A 17,482-nucleotide genomic window follows, 5' to 3' on the forward strand; every position below is an offset into this window, starting at 1 on the left:
AGCTATTATTTGTGATCACTTTTTTAAGTGTGAATTAATTAGAATTTTAAAATGGCCATAACTCCTTAAATATTGAGTTTTCAGCGTTTTTAGCAGTTATTTGTGATCACTTTTTTAAGTGTGAATTAATAAGAATTTTAAAATGGCCATAACTCCTTAAATATTGAGTTTTCAGCGTTTTTAGCTATTATTTGTGATCACTTTTTTAAGTGTGAATTAATTAGAATTTTAAAATGGCCATAACTCCTTAAATATTGAGTTTTCAGCGTTTTTAGCTATTGTGATCACTTTTTTAAGTGTGAATTATTAAATACTTTAAAATGGCCATAACTCCTTAAATATTGAGTTTTCAGCGTTTTTAGCTATTATTTGTGATCACTTTTTTAAGCGTGAATTATTAAAACTTCAAAATGGCCATAACTCCGTAAATATTGAGTTTTCAGCGTTTTTAGCTATTATTTGTGATCACTTTTTTAATTGTGAATTAATAAGAATTTTAAAATGGCCATAACTCCTTAAATATTGAGTTTTCAGCGTTTTTAGCTATTATTTGTGATCACTTTTTTAAGTGTGAATTTTAAATACTTTAAAATGGCCATAACTCCTTAAATATTGAGTTTTCAGCGTCTTTAGCTATTATTTGTGATCACTTTTTTAAGCGTGAATTATAAAAACTTCAAAATGGCCATAACTCCTTAAATATTGAGTTTTCAGCGTTTTTAGCTATTATTTGTGATCACTTTTTTAAGTGTGAATTAATAAGAATTTTAAAATGGCCATAACTCCTTAAATATTGAGTTTTCAGCGTTTTTAGCTATTAACTCCTTAAATATTGAGTTTTCAGCATTTTTAGCTATTATTTGTGATCACTTTTTTAAGTGTGAATTAATAAGAATTTTAAAATGGCCATAACTCCTTAAATATTGAGTTTTCAGCGTTTTTAGCTATTAACTCCTTAAATATTGAGTTTTCAGCGTTTTTAGCTATTATTTGTGATCACTTTTTTAAGTGTGAATTAATAAGAATTTTAAAATGGCCATAACTCCTTAAATATTGAGTTTTCAGCGTTTTTAGCTATTAACTCCTTAAATATTGAGTTTTCAGCGTTTTTAGCTATTATTTGTGATCACTTTTTTAAGTGTGAATTTTAAATACTTTAAAATGGCCATAACTCCTTAAATATTGAGTTTTCAGCGTCTTTAGCTATTATTTGTGATCACTTTTTTAAGTGTGAATTAATAAGAATTTTAAAATGGCCATAACTCCTTAAATATTGAGTTTTCAGCGTTTTTAGCTATTAACTCCTTAAATATTGAGTTTTCAGCGTTTTTAGCTATTATTTGTGATCACTTTTTTAAGTGTGAATTAATAAGAATTTTAAAATGGCCATAACTCCTTAAATATTGAGTTTTCAGCGTTTTTAGCTATTAAATTCTTAAATATTGAGTTTTCAGCGTTTTTAGCTATTATTTGTGATCACTTTTTTAAGTGTGAATTTTAAATACTTTAAAATGGCCATAACTCCTTAAATATTGAGTTTTCAGCGTCTTTAGCTATTATTTGTGATCACTTTTTTAAGTGTGAATTAATAAGAATTTTAAAATGGCCATAACTCCTTAAATATTGAATTTTTGAGCATTTTTAGCTATTATTTGTGATCACTTTTTAAGTGTGAATTGGACTATTGTGTCTGCAGTGTTTTGAAAAGCAAGGTTGGCAGTAAAAAATAGCAAAGTGTCGATCACTTCAAGCCTTTCGGCAGGAATGGTCCAAAATACCGCAGAACAACATTCTGGCAGCGTGTGACGGTTTCATTGCCCGTTTGAAGGCCATAATTCGTGCCAAAGGTGACCAACTCCAAAATATTATTTTAAAAATCCACGGACTATAGACTTGGAAATATTATTTTAAAAATCCACGGACTATAGACTTGGAAATATTATTTTAAAAATCCACGGACTATAGACTTGGAAATATTATTTTAAAAATCCACGGACTATAGACTTGGAAATATTATTTTAAAAATCCACGGACTATAGACTTGGAAATATTATTTTAAAAATCCACGGACTATAGACTTGGAAATATTATTTTAAAAATCCACGGACTATAGACTTGGAAATATTATTTTAAAAATCCACGGACTATAGACTTGGAAATATTATTTTAAAAATCCACGGACTATTGACTTAGAAATATTATTTTAAAAATCCACGTTAATTTGCCGGACTATAGACTTGGAAATTTTCTTAAAAAATCCACGTTTATAGGCCGGACTATATTTTCTTTAAAAATCCACGTTTATAGGCCGGACTACATTTTCTTTAAAAATCCACGTTTACAGGCCGGACTATAGACTTTGAAATTCTCTTTAAAAGGCCATTATTATAGGGCGGACTATAGACTTTGAAAATCTCTTTAAAAGGCCATTATTATAGGGCGGACTATAGACTTGGAAATTTTCTTAAAAAATCCACGTCTATAGATTCGGAAATTTTCTTTAAAAATCCACGTTTATAGGCCGGACTATAGACTTGGAAATTTTCTTTCAAAATCTACGTTTATAGGCCGGAATATAGACTTGGAAATTTTCTTTAAAAATCTACGTTTATAGGCCGGAATATAGACTTGGAAATTTTCTTTAAAAATCCACGTTTATAGGCCGGACTATGGACTTGAAAATTTTCTTTAAAAATCCACGTTTATAGGCCGGACTATGGACTTGAAAATTTTCTTTAAAAATCCATATTTATAGGCCGGACTATGGACTTTTTCTTTAAAAATCAACGTTTATGGGCCGGACTATGGACTTAAAAGTTTTTTTTTTTAATCCATTTTTAAAGGCTGGACTATAGACTTGGAAATTTTATGTAAGAATCCGCATTTATAGGTCATACTATGGCCCTGGATATTTTCTTTAAATATCCGCATTAATAGACCAGACTATGGCCTTGGAAATTGTCTTTAAAAATCCTCAGTTATAGTTCAGACTTAGATTTTATTTAAATCCACTTTAAAAGGCCTTGGAAGTTCTCTAAAAAATCCGCATTTATAGGTCTGACTATGGCCCTGGAAGTTTTCTTAAAAGTCCCCGTTTATGGTCTAGACTATGGTCTTGAAAATTTTCTTTAAAATCTCAGATTTAAACAACAGGCAATGGCCCTGGAAATTCCTCTCAAAAATCTAGACTTATAGTCCCAGCTATGGCCTTGGAAGTTTTCAGTAAAGATCAGCATTTTTAGGCCAGACTATGGCCTTGACAATTTTCTGTAAAAGGACACATTTACAGACCAGACTATGACCTTGGAAATTTTCTTTAAAAACCCAAATTAAAAAATTTTACAACCTTTTTCTGTCATTGATTGATTGATCTTTTCTTGTCTTTATCAATTTTCGTCTAATTCTACCCCCATCCCGTCCTCATCTGACCAGATCCATGTACTCCTATTTTCCCCTGCGAAACTTTTTGCGGCACGTATGGTGAACTGCTGTTTCGCGGTCATGTTTTGGAAAATCATCTTCATATTTTTTTTCTTTGTTAACTTCTTCTACAGCGGATAATTTTCCGCCGCTGCTCCGCAAAGGGGGTCTTCTTATTTCATGTCGAAAGTTTTCGCCAAGTTTTTAAGCCAATCGCGAAAAAATTTTAAAGAAAAACAATCTTTATTTTCATGTTTCCAAAAGTAATTGAATTCATGCTGCTGCTGTTGGACGAAGTTAAAGTATGCTCCTGACGATGACAGCCAGCCTTAGTTTTAACGAAGACGACGATGATGATGATTACGACTCTAGAGAGGCTGTTGCTGGCTCTGACGATGATGGTGATGAGGACGATCACAATGTTGGTCAAAACGGTGATGATGGTTTGTAGTTTTTAAGTTTTCTGATAAATGATGATGCCACAAACACACAGAGAGAGAGAGAGAGAGAGAGAGAGAGAGAGAGAGAGAATAGTTTTCCATTTTGTCCATAAATGTGTTACAATGTTTAGCTTCCTTCATGCTGTTGTGGTTTTTCTTCAAGCCTTGACGATATTTGAAATTTCCACTTGGTTAGATTGAATGGCCAAATAGTTTCGAGGGGGAAGAAATTTTCTAATTTGTTTGTGTGTGTATGTGTGCAGTTGCGAACCTTTATTATAGTATGTACAGTTAATTGTTTATTAAAAACAAGTGAAATTAGTTTTCCACAAGGAGTGTGTCACGAATAAGGCACCAGCACCGTTCACCGTCACCGCACAACAACCCACGCTGTAGGTTAGTTAATTTTTATATTTTATTAAAATTTAATTAAATTTTTAAAGAGTGTTTACATGAAACTTTAAGTCTACGATTATGCCCCTGAGTGGTATGAACAATTCACACAATTTGGCCTGAAGTCAGGCAAATTTTGTTTAGAAATTCTTAGGCAATTTGTTTGGCCAGTAAATGAAAGTTGAAACGCAAAAGGTCAACTGATTAGGGACAATATGAAAATTTAATAAGTAATTATGGTTGGTAATTTTTCAAAAATGAAACAAAGAAAAGGAATAAGAGCACTAATGAGTCATACATATTTAAAGAAGGACCATCAACAAATGTGGATTTTATAAAAATATTTTTTCAAGGACCATCAACAAATGTGGATTTTATAAAAATATTTTTTCAAGGACCATCAACAAACGTGCATTTTTTAAAACTAATTTTTTATGAACCATCAACAAACGTGGATTTTTAAATATATTTTTTCAAGGTCAAACAACTAACGTGGACTTTTAAAAATATTTTTTCAAGGTCAAACAACAAACTTGGATTTTTTAAAAATATTTTTTCAAAGGACCATCAACGAACGACGATATTTTAAAAATATTTTTTAAGGACAAACGTAGATTTTCAAAAATATTTTTTTAAGGTCAAACAACAAACGTGGATTTTTAAAAAAAATTTTTTTCAACGTCAAACAACAAACGTGGATTTTTAAAAATATTTTTTCAACGTTAAACAACAAACGTGGATTTTTAAAAAATTTCAAATATTTTTTCAAGGTCTAACGTGGATTTTTAAAAATATTTTTTCAAGGTCTAACGTGGATTTTTTAAAAATATTTTTTCAGGGTCAAACAACAAACGTAGATATATTTAAATTTTTTTTCAAGGTCAAACAACAAACGTGGATTTTTAAAAATATTTTCTCGAGGTCAGGTCAAACAACAAACGTGGATTTTTAAAAATACTTTTTTCTACATCAAACAACAAACGTGGATTTTTAAAAATACTTTTTCAGCATCAAACAACGAACGTGGATTTTTAAAAATATTTTTTCGAGGTCAAACAACAAACGTGGATTTTTTAAAATATTTTTTCGAGGTCAAACAACAAATGTGGATTTTTTTAAAAATATTCTTTCTGGTGTCATCAACAAACGAGATTTTTTAAAAATATTTTTTCGAGGTCAAACAACAAATGTGGATTTTTTTTAAAATATTCTTTCTGGTGTCATCAACAAACGTGGATTTTTAAAATATTTTCTTTCAACATCAAACAACAAATGTGGATTTTTAAAAATATTTTCTTTCAACATCAAACAACAAATGTGGATTTCTAAAAATATTTTTTCAAAGGTCAAACAACAAACGTGGATTTTTAAAAATATTTTTTTTAAAGTCAAACAACAAATGTGGATTTTTAAAAATATTTTTTCAAGGTCAAACAACAAACGTGGATTCTTAAAAATATTTTTTCAAGGTCAAACAACAAACGTGGATTTTTAAAATATTTTCTTTCAAAGTCAAACAACAAATGTGGATTTTTAAAAATATTTTTTCAAGGTCAAACAACAAACGTGGATTCTTAAAAATATTTTTTCAAGGTCAAACAACAAACGTGGATTTTTAAAAATATTTTTTTTAAGTTTAAACAACAAACGTGGATTTTTAAAAATATTTTTTTAAGTTTAAACAACAAACGTGGATTTTTAAAAATATTTTTTTAAGTTTAAACAACAAACGTGGATTTTTAAAAATATTTTTTCAAGGTCATACAACATACGTGGATTTTTTTAAAATTTTTTTTTAAGAACCATCAACAAACGTGGTTTTCTAAAAATATTTTTTTAAGGACCATCAACAAACGTGGTTTTTTAAAAATATTTTTTAAGGTGGATTTTTCCCTATTATAATATTTTTTTAATTAATTATGTTTCCTGGGATAAAGTTTTGAACGGTTTAAATATGTATTTTGTCCCGTCTTTTGTTTTTTTTTTTCATTTTACTTTCCCTTAGAGCTTCTCATGGTTTGGAGTTATTGTCTCATTGCTGAATTGTTCATTGACTTCCATTTGCTGTGGCGGTCAATGTTAAAACTTTAATCGCAAATGTTTACAAACAAATGAAGAAGAACATAGTGTGTGGTTTTATTGTACATATCTTGCCGCACATGCATGTCCGTATATCATATAATGACCAAACGAAAATACAAAAATCGCTCATAAATTATAAACAAACTGATGATGATTGTGTGTTGTTGTTGTCGTTGCTCTGTGAACTACAAGCGGCCTTTGTCCTTAAGCGGGTGAACAGTGTGGCAAGAAGCACAAAAAATTTAAACAAAAATATTTTCCTTGACATTTTTTATATTTTTAAGGAAATTCACTTATTGCGTGATATTAAAATAATAATAAAAAAAATTTACTTTAGTTAATGGTACTTGAAAAAATATTTTTAAAGAATCAACGTTTATGGATAGTCCTGGAAAAAATAGTTTTTAAAAATCCACGTTTATTGTTGGTCCTTGAAAAAATATTTTTTAAAGATCCACGTTATTGTTGGTCCTTGAAAAAATATTTTTTAAAAATCCACGTTTATTGTTGGTCCTTGAAAAAATATTTTTTAAAGATCCACGTTATTGTTGGTCCTTGAAAAAATATTTTTTAAAAATCCACGTTTATGGAAAGTCCTTGAAAAAATATTTTTTAAAAATCCACGTTTATGGATAGTTCTTAAAAAAAATATTTTTAAAAAATCCACGTTTATGGATAGTTCTAGAAAAAATATTTATAAAAAAATCCACTTTTAGGGATAGTCCTTGAAAAAATATTTTTAAAAAATCCACGTTTATGGATAGTTCTAGAAAAAATATTTATAAAAAAATCCACTTTTAGGGATAGTCCTTGAAAAAATATTTTTAAAAAATCCACGTTAGTTGATGGTTGTTGAAAAAATATTTTTAAAAAATTCACGTTAGTTGATGGTTGTTGAAAAAATATTTTTAAAAAATCCACGTTAGTTGATGGTTGTTGAAAAATTATTTTTAAAAAATCCACGTTCGTTGATGGTTGTTGAAAAAATATTTTTAGAAAATCTACGTTAGTTGATGGTTGTGAAAAAATATTTTTAAAAAATTCCCGTTAGTTGATGGTTGTTGAAAAAATATTTTTAAAAAATCCACGTTAGTTGATGGTTGTTGAAAAAATATTTTTAAAAAATCCACGTTAGTTGATGGTTGTTGAAAAAATATTTTTTAAAAATCCACGTTAGTTGATGGTTGTTGAAAAAATATTTTTAAAAAATCCACGTTAGTTGATGGTTGTTGAAAAAATATTTTTAAAAAATCCACGTTAGTTGATGGTTGTTGAAAAAATATTTTTTAAAAATCCACGTTAGTTGATGGTTGTTGAAAATTTTTTTTTAAAAATCCACGTTAGTTGATGGTTGTTGAAAAAATATTTTTACAAAATCCACGTTTGTTGATGGTCATTGAAAAAATATTTTTAAAAGATCCACATTAGTTGATGTTTGATGAAAAAATATTTTTAAAAAATCCACGTTAGTTGATGGTTGTTGAAAAAATATTTTTAAAAAATCCACGTTAGTTGATGGTCCTTGAAAAAATATTTTTAAAAATCCACGTTTATGTATAGTTTTTGAAAAAATATTTTTAATAAATTCACATTTATGGATAGTCCTTGAAAAAAATATTTTTAAGAAATTCACGTTTATGGATAGTCCTTGAAAAATATCTATTAAAGATCCACGCTTATGGATAGTCCTTGAAACAATATTTTTTAAAAATCTACGCCTATGGAAAGTCCTTAAAAAAACCCACGTTTATGGATAGTCCTTGAAAAAAAAAAATATTTTTAAAAAATCAACGTTTATGGATAGTCCTAAAAAATTGTTAAAAAATCAACGTATATGGATAGTCCTTAAAAAATATTTTTAAAAAATCCACATTAGTTGATGGTTGTTGAAACAATATTTTTAAAAAATCCACGTTAACTGATGGTTGTTGAAAAAATATTTTTAAAAAATCCCCGTTAGTTGATGGTTGTTGAACAAATATTTTTAAAAAATCCCCGTTAGTTGATGGTTGTTGAACAAATATTTTTAAAAAATTCCCGTTAGTTGATGGTTGTTGAAAAAATATTTTTAAAAAATCCACGTTTGTTGATAGGTTTTGAAAAAATATTTTTAAAAAATCCACGTTTGTTGATAGGTTTTGAAAAAATATTTTTTTTAAAAAATCCACGTTTATTGATAGTCGTTGAAAAAATATTTTTAAAAAATCCACGTTTATGGATAGTCCTTGAAAAAAGTATGTTAAAGGAATCCACGTTTGTGGATGGTTGTTGAAAAATTATTTTTAAAAAATTCAAGTCCTTGAAAAAAGTATTTTTAAAAAATCCAAATTTTTGGATAGTCCTTAAAAAAATATTTTTAAGAAATCCACGTTTATGGATAGTCCTTAAAAAAATATTTTTAAAAAATCCACGTTTATGGATAGTTCCTAAAAAAATATTTTTTAAAAAATCCACGTCAGTTGATGCTTGTTGAAAAAATATTTTTAAAAAATCCACGTTTATGGATAGTCCTTCAAAAAAGTATTTTTTTAAAAATCCACGTTTGTTGATGGTTGTTGAAAAAATATTTTAAAAAATTCACGTTTGTTGAAAAAATATTTTTAAAAAATCCACGTTTGTTTATGGTCATTGAAAAAATATTTTTAAAAAATCCACTTTTGAGATAGTCCTTGAAACAACTATTTTTTAAAAATCCACCTTTGTTGATGGACCAACCTTGAAAAAAATATTTTTAAAAAATCCACGTTTATGGATAGTCTTTGAAAAAAGTATTTTTAAAAAATCCAAGTTAGTTGATGGTTGTTGAAAAAATATTTTTAAAAAATCCACGTTTATGGATAATCCTTGAAAATTTATTTTTAAAAAATCCAAGTTAGTTGATGATTGTTGAAAAATTTTTTTTAAAAAATCCAAGTTAGTTGATGGTTGTTGAAAAAATTTTTTTAAAAAATCCACGTTTATGGATAGTCCTTGAAAAAAGTATTTTTGAGGAATCCACGTTTATTAATAGTCTTGAAAAATATTTTTTAAAAAATCCAAGTTAGTTGATGGTTGTTGAAAAAATTTTTTTAAAAAATCCACGTTTATGGATAGTCCTTGAAAAAAGTATTTTTGAGGAATCCACGTTTATTAATAGTCTTGAAAAATATTTTTAAAAAATCCACGTTTATGGATAGTCCTTGAAGAAATATATTTAAAAAATCTACATTTGTTGATGGTCCTTTCTGATGAAAGTACCACTGTAACCCAGTCTTAAAATTTTCAGGGTCCCATACTCTCAACTTCTTCCTTTGCTTGTTGTTGTTGCTTTAGTGGCATTCTTTCTTTATCTAGTGACCATTTCTGTAATAACACATAAGTGGTTATATAAACACAATTGTTATTCATTGTTTGTTTATTGTTTTCATTTATCGGAAATGTTAACGATGACGGGCCAGATAGCCCCGGGAAAGACGGAGAGGAGAAAATTAAACATTTTGCAATGAAAATGTGCACAATTCTCCCCCTCTCCCCCATCCTCCTCCACATGCCAGTGGTTCTCGCCCACCCCTGGCCGAACGGATATCCTCCGTTGCGATACACATAAAAACATTTCAGCCGTTTACATGTTCAATAATTATCTTTGTTGTATTTCAGTTTCAGTGTTTCAGTTTCGAATACAAGTGGCCGGTGTTGTCCCTGGTATTGGCTTTGGGTCTTGGTTTTATTTCTGTTCGGAATGGCTGGTTGCTCTGCCGTTTACAGGGCTCTGGCATGCTTGCATCTTGGTTATGACCTCATGTTTGTATTGTGGCCGATGGCCAGTCAGTACAGCTCCAGTGACCAGGAGTTTTCCTGAATCACTGAGTTGCTTTATGCCATGGAAGCGAGAGGGAGAGTGAGAAGGGGGAAGGGCTACCACCCCAGCAATATAAACAGTAAAACTTCCATTATGGTCGAATGGTTATCGAGAGTAGTTAATTGGTAATGTATGGCATAAACAACCTTCGTGTTAAGTCAATAAGTTATGCATGATAATAAGGTTGGCCAAATAGACCAGGACCTCACAGGACAGGCAGGCCGAACGGCCGGCCAGCGATATTCTCCCTTTCCATTGTGTCAGACAGCCATAGGAAAATAAGCAGAAATTGAAGTAAAGATATCACTGGACTACGAAAAGCCAAAGAACGTTGGAGTTACTTCTTTGTCATCTTTATCAATTTTATGCGGAATGGCGGTAGCATTGGAAAATATATTTCTTATTTTACGACAAAGCCCCTGCAGATGACCATGATGCCCTGCAGGCAATTTTGTTGTAAATATCTGAAAAAAATATCCCTGAGAGATGATGAGCCTTAACATCGTTACGCAGTAGATTTTTCATTGCAAACGAGAAGATGTCTGATAATTATGTTATTGTCATAGAGATTCGTTAAAGAGGAAGAAAAATATGTATTAATTGAGTAGCCTGAGGATAGAAATACAACGTGGGAGGGAATGTGGCCTTAGATTTTTGATTTATCAGAAAAATTTTAAATACTTCATTTAAAAAAAAAATAAATGTTGATGGTAATTTAAAAAAAATATTTTTTAAAATTCCACGTTTGTTGAAGGTCCTTAAAATTATTTTTAAAATATCCACGTTTTGTTGATGGTCCTTGAAAAAATATTTTTAAATAATCTACGTTTGCTGATGGTCCTTTAAAAATATTTTAAAAAATCCACGTTTTGTTAAGGGTCCTTTGAAAAAGTATTTTAAAAAAATCCACGTTTTGTTAAGGGTCCTTTGAAAAAATATTTTTAAAAAATCTACGTTTTGTTAAGGGTCCTTTGAAAAAATATTTTAAAAAATCCTCGTTTTGTTGAGGGTCCTTGAAAAAATATTTTAAAACATTCACGTTTTGTTAAGAGTCCTTGAAAAAATATTTTTTAAAAAATCTACGTTTTGTTAAGGGTCCTTGAAAAAATATTTTTAAAAAATCCACGTTTTGTTAAGGGTCCTTGAAAAATTATTTTTAAAAAATCCACGCTTTTTGGTTGGTCCTTGAAAGTATATTTTTAATAAAGTGGTAGTTCCTACAAAATATATTTTTCAAAAAATGTCCCTTTGTAGTTGGTCCCTAATATTGTAAAAAAAAATCTTTTTAGTGGTGGGTCTTTAAAAAAATAGTTTCAAAATTCAATACCTGTCGTTGGTCTTACAAAAAAATAATTTTGCACGAACACATCCCCCTTTGGTCCAACAAAATATATTTTTCAAAAACGTTTCTTTTCGTAGTTGGTTCCAAAAAAAAGAAATATAGTTAGTGGTTAGTCCTTCAAAAATTTTGAGAAATTCAATAATTTTTGTTTGGTCCTTAAAAAATTAAAAAAATATATATTTTAACAGCGTCTCTAGGTCCTTAAAAAGTATTTCATATAAAAATAATTTTTAAACACGTAAACAAAGTTTGCAATCGGACAGTCGGGCGATTATGAATTATTCTACATCACTATAAATAGGCAAAATTAAAGCCTTGAAAAATTCACAATTTTAGGCTAGAGTATAGTCTTGGAAATCTGAAAAAAAAAATCAAGACTAAAGATTAGGAATATTCCTGAAAAATCGAGACCAAACTTTTGATTTGGAAAGTTCCTTAAAAATCGATCATTTTAGTCCGGACTAACGTCTTCAAAAATTTCGATGAAAATCCGCATTAATAGGCCAGATTGTGGTCTCTAAAAATCCACATATTTAGGAAAGATAATGGATTTGGAAATTTCCTTAAAAATCCACAGGCTATGGTCTTCGAAATTTGATGAAAAAATTCACATTTTTAGACCAAAAATCACATTTTTAGTCTTGGAAATGATTAAAAATCCGCATTTTTAGGTTAGGTAAAAATCCAAGTTCATAGGCTTTTGGAATATTTCATTAAAAATCCAGGCTTCAAAAATAAATATTTTTAAACATTTTTTTAATAAAATAATTTTTAAAAAATTCACGTTCGTTAAAAAATCCATGTTTGGTTGTCTTACGGTCCTTAAAAAATATTCTTTAAAAAATCCACGTTTTCTGATGGTCCTTAAAAAATATTCTTTAAAAAATCCATATTTGGTGGTCCTATGGTCCTTGAAAAAATATTTTAAAAATATCCATGTTTGGTGGTGTTATGGTCCTTGAAAAAATATTTTAAAAATATCCATGTTTGGTGGTCTTATGGTCCTTGAAAAAATATTTTAAAAATATCCACATTTATTGATGGCCCTTGAAAAAATATTCATTAAAAAATCCACGTTTGGTGGTCTTATGGTATTAGAAAAATATTCATTAAAAAATCCACGTTTGGTGGTCTTATGGTATTAGAAAAATATTCATTAAAAAATCCACGTTTGGTGGTCTTATGGTCCTTAAAAAATATTCATTAAAAAATCCACGTTTGGTGGTCTTATGGTATTAGAAAAAATATTCTTTAAAAAATCCAGGTTTGGTGGTCTTATGGTCCTTAAAAAATTTTTCTTTAAAAAATCCACGTTTGGTGGTCTTATGGTCCTTAAAAAATATTCTTTAAAAAATCCACGTTTGGTGGTCTTATGGTCCTCAAAAATATTCTTTAAAAAATCCACGTTTGGTGGTCTTATGGTCCTTAAAAACTATTCTTTAAAAAATCCATGTTTGGTGGTCTTATGGTCCTTGAAAAAATATTTTAAGAAAATCCACGTTTGTTGATGGTTATTGAAAAAAATATTTTTAAAAAATCCACGTTTGTTGATGGTTATTGAAAAAATATTTTTTTTAAATTCCACGTTTGCTGATGGGCCTTAAAAAATAATTTTTAAAAAATTCACGATTGCTGATGGTATTTGAAAAAATATTTTTAAAAATTCCACGATTGCTGATGGTCCTTGAAAAAATATTTTTAAAAATTCCACGATTGCTGATGGTCCTTGAAAATATATTTTTAAAAGTTTCACGTTTGCTGATGTTCCTTGAAAAAATATTTTTAAAAATTCCACGTTTGCTGATAGTCCTTGAGAAAATATTTTTTAAAAATCCAGATATGTTGTTGGCCCCTTAAAAATTTTTTTTTTAAATCAACGTTTGTTGATGACCCCTGAAAAAATATTTTTTAAAAATCCACGTTAGTTAATGGACCCTGAAAAGAATATTTTTAAAAATTTAACGTTTGCTGATGGTCCTTTAAAAAATATTTTTAAAAAATCCACGTTTGTTGATGGTTATTGAAAAAAATATTTTTAAAAAATCCACGTTTGTTGATGGTTATTGAAAAAAATATTTTTAAAAAATCCAAGTTTGTTGATGGGTGTTGAAAAAATATTTTTAAAAAATCCACATTTGTTGGTTGACCTTAAAAAATGTTTTTAAACAATCAACGTTTGCTGATGGTCCTTGAAAAAACATTTTTAAAAAATCCACGTTTGTTAATGGTTCTTTAAAAAATATTTTTAAAAAATCCATGACAAAAAACATTGAATTAGCTCCATCAAATTTCTCTTCGGGCTATCATCTCAAGCATAAAACCGGTCTATTAATCACCAATCGATTTTCACTTCATTCACAACCAAAGCTAGATACCATTTCCTCCAAACCATGTTCGACTTAAACTCAATTCCCCCATGAGTCAAGCCACCAACCGACACTGTGGTGGGTCGGTAGGTGGGTAGTTAGATTTGTAAAACGCTTAGGCTTGCTTGCTTTACTAAGCGTATAATTAACGCAAACATTATTGGCGGTGGGTAAATAACAAAGCAGAGGCTCTTCGAATAGGCATATGCTTCTGCATTCGCTTCACGAAGACGACAGCGACGACGACGGGGTTGAGTGGTAATTTCCAGCCGCTTTCCACACCGTCTCGTGGTTAATTGTGTCTGTGTCGTCTCATATGTTGAGCACGCTTCATTGCACTTGCTAACATTTTGCGGTGTGGCATACAAATTGTCAATACTGCCGCTATCGCCGCTTCTTCCTCCTCTTCGAACTTCTTGCATATCATTTGCGGACGTTTACATATGTTCCAAAAGTGCAGCCAGGCCTTTTGTGTGGCGTCCAATGCCAATCATCGCCGTCATCGTGAACCACTTTTTCTTGCAATGCGCTATCTTCTACTCTCTCTCTGCCTTCCTTTCTCTCTTTCTTAAGATTGCTGTGGCCTTCTTGGGGCCATGCTGACTTCTTGAGTGAAAGACTTGACTTGACCAAAGTCTGGTTTTTGTCATTCTTGTGGTTTCAGGTGATAGGTGCCCAGTGCTCGAAGTGGAAATATTGGTGCCTACTGATGTCCAGTCATCAATAAGAATCATTGGCATCGGCAATGTAAAGCAAATTCCGTATTTCTAAAATTACAGTGGGTTCAACATATTTTATACTTCCATTTTTCTTAAAATTCAAAATTTACAAAAAAAAAAAAAAAAAATAAGCAGTATTCTTAAAATATTTACAACACCTTGTTTTTGTTTTGTTGAAAAAAAAAACCAAAAAATTACGATTTATTTATCTTGAATAAATAAAACTAATTTTGAAAAATCAGTAATTTCTTAACCGTAGTGTATTTCCAAAATCTTCAAAATTTGGCGAGTCAATTTTCCAACATTTATTTTCGGAATAAAGTCCAAAACTGTCTGTCATAGCCTTCGAAACAATTCAGCGATTCTGTACAACTTGCCATATCGAAATATATCTCTAAACCAAAACCCTGAGATGAATATTGAATTTATGATTTCGCATAAAATTGGATATAAGTTTTCGATTTTCTTGTAATTTTGCCCATTCCAATATTTTTATCTGTATTGGATGAAGTATGAAAATGAAATACTTTGGTCGAATATTTTTTCAAGAACCTTCAATAAACGTGTATTTTTTAAAAATATTTTTTCAAGGACCATCAACAAACGTGAATTTTTCAAAAATACATTTTTAAGGACTCAATAAACGTGTATTTTTAAAAATATTTTTTCAAGGTTCTTCAATAGCGTGAATTTTATAAAAACATTTTTTCGAGGACTGTTTATAAACGTGGATGTTTTATAAATATTTTTGCAATGACTTTTAATTAACGTGGACTTTATAAAAATATTTTTTCAATGATCCTTGACGTGGATTTTTAAAAATATTTTTTAAGGCTATCAATAAACGTGGATTTTTTAAAAATATTTTTAAAGGCCATCAATAAACATGGATTTTTTAAAAATATTTTTAAAGGCTATCAATAAACGTGGATGTTTTTAAAAATATTTTTAAAGGCTATCAATAAACGTGGATTTTTTTTAAAAATATTTTTAAAGGCTATCAATAAACGTGGATATTTTTCAAAATATTTTTAAAGGTTATCAATAAACGTGGATTTTCTAAAAATATTTTTTCAAGATCTTCAATAAACGTGGATTTTTTAAAAATATTTTTTCAAGATCTTCAATAAACGTGGATTTTTTAAAAATATTTTTTCAAGATCTTCAATAAACGTGGATTTTTTAAAAATATTTTTTCAAGATCTTCAATAAACGTGGATTTTTTAAAAATATTTTTTCAAGATCTTCAATGAACGTGGATTTTTTAAAAATATTTTTTCAAGATCTTCAATGAACGTGGATTTTTTAAAAATATTTTTTAAGGATCATCAGACCAACAAACGTGGATTTTTTAAAAATATTTTTCTAAGGATCATCCGACCAATAAACGTGGATTTTTTAAAAATATTTTTTTAAAGATCATCAGACCAATAAACGTGGATTTTTTAAAAATATTTTTTTAAGGATCATCCGACCAATAAACGTGGATTTTTTAAAAATATTTTTTTAAGGATCATCCGACCAATAAACGTGGATTTTTTAAAAATATTGTTAAAGGCAATCAATGAACGTGGATTTTTTAAAAATATTGTTAAAGGCAATCAATGAACGTGGATTTTTTAAAAATATTGTTAAAGGCAATCAATGAACGTGGATTTTTTAAAAATATTGTTAAAGGCAATCAATGAACGTGGATTTTTTAAAAATATTGTTAAAGGCAATCAATGAACGTGGATTTTTTAAAAATATTGTTAAAGGCAATCAATGAACGTGGATTTTTTAAAAATATTGTTAAAGGCAATCAATGAACGTGGATTTTTTAAAAATATTGTTAAAGGCAATCAATGAACGTGGATTTTTTAAAAATATTGTTAAAGGCAATCAATGAACGTGGATTTTTTAAAAATATTGTTAAAGGCAATCAATGAACGTGGATTTTTTAAAAATATTGTTAAAGGCAATCAATGAACGTGGATTTTTTAAAAATATTGTTAAAGGCAATCAATGAACGTGGATTTTTTAAAAATATTGTTAAAGGCAATCAATGAACGTGGATTTTTTAAAAATATTGTTAAAGGCAATCAATGAACGTGGATTTTTTAAAAATATTGTTAAAGGCAATCAATGAACGTGGATTTTTTAAAAATATTGTTAAAGGCAATCAATGAACGTGGATTTTTTAAAAATATTGTTAAAGGCAATCAATGAACGTGGCTTTTTTACAAATATTTTTTCAAGGATCATCAGACCAATAAACGTGGATTTTTTAAAAATATTGTTAAAGGCAATCAATAAATGTGGATTTTTTACAAATATTTTTTCAAGGATCATCAGACCAATAAACGTGGATTTTTTAAAAATATTGTTAAAGGCAATCAATAAACGTGGATTTTTTAAAAATATTTTTAAAGGCTATCAATAAACGTAGATTTTTTAAAAATATTTTTAAAGGCTATCAATAAACGTGGATTTTTTAAAAATATTTTTAAAGGCTATCAATAAACGTGGATTTTTTAAAAATATTTTTAAAGGCTATCAATAAACGTGGATTTTTTAAAAATATTTTTAAAGGCTATCAATAAACGTGGATTTTTTAAAAATATTTTTAAAGGCTATCAATAAACGTGGATTTTTTAAAAATATTTTTAAAGGCTATCAATACACGTGGATTTTTTAAAAATATTTTTAAAGGCTATCAATAAACGTGGATTTTTTAAAAATATTTTTAAAGGCTATCAATAAACGTGGATTTTTTAAAAATATTTTTAAGGGCTATCAATAAACGTTGATTTTTCAAAATATTTTTAAGGCTAAAAATAATAGTGGATTTTTTTTTTAATATTTTTAAGGCTATCAATAAACGTGGATTTTTTTAAATATTT

This window comes from Musca domestica, unplaced genomic scaffold (assembly GCF_030504385.1).
Source record: "Musca domestica strain aabys unplaced genomic scaffold, Musca_domestica.polishedcontigs.V.1.1 121, whole genome shotgun sequence".
Lineage (NCBI taxonomy): Eukaryota > Metazoa > Arthropoda > Insecta > Diptera > Muscidae > Musca > Musca domestica.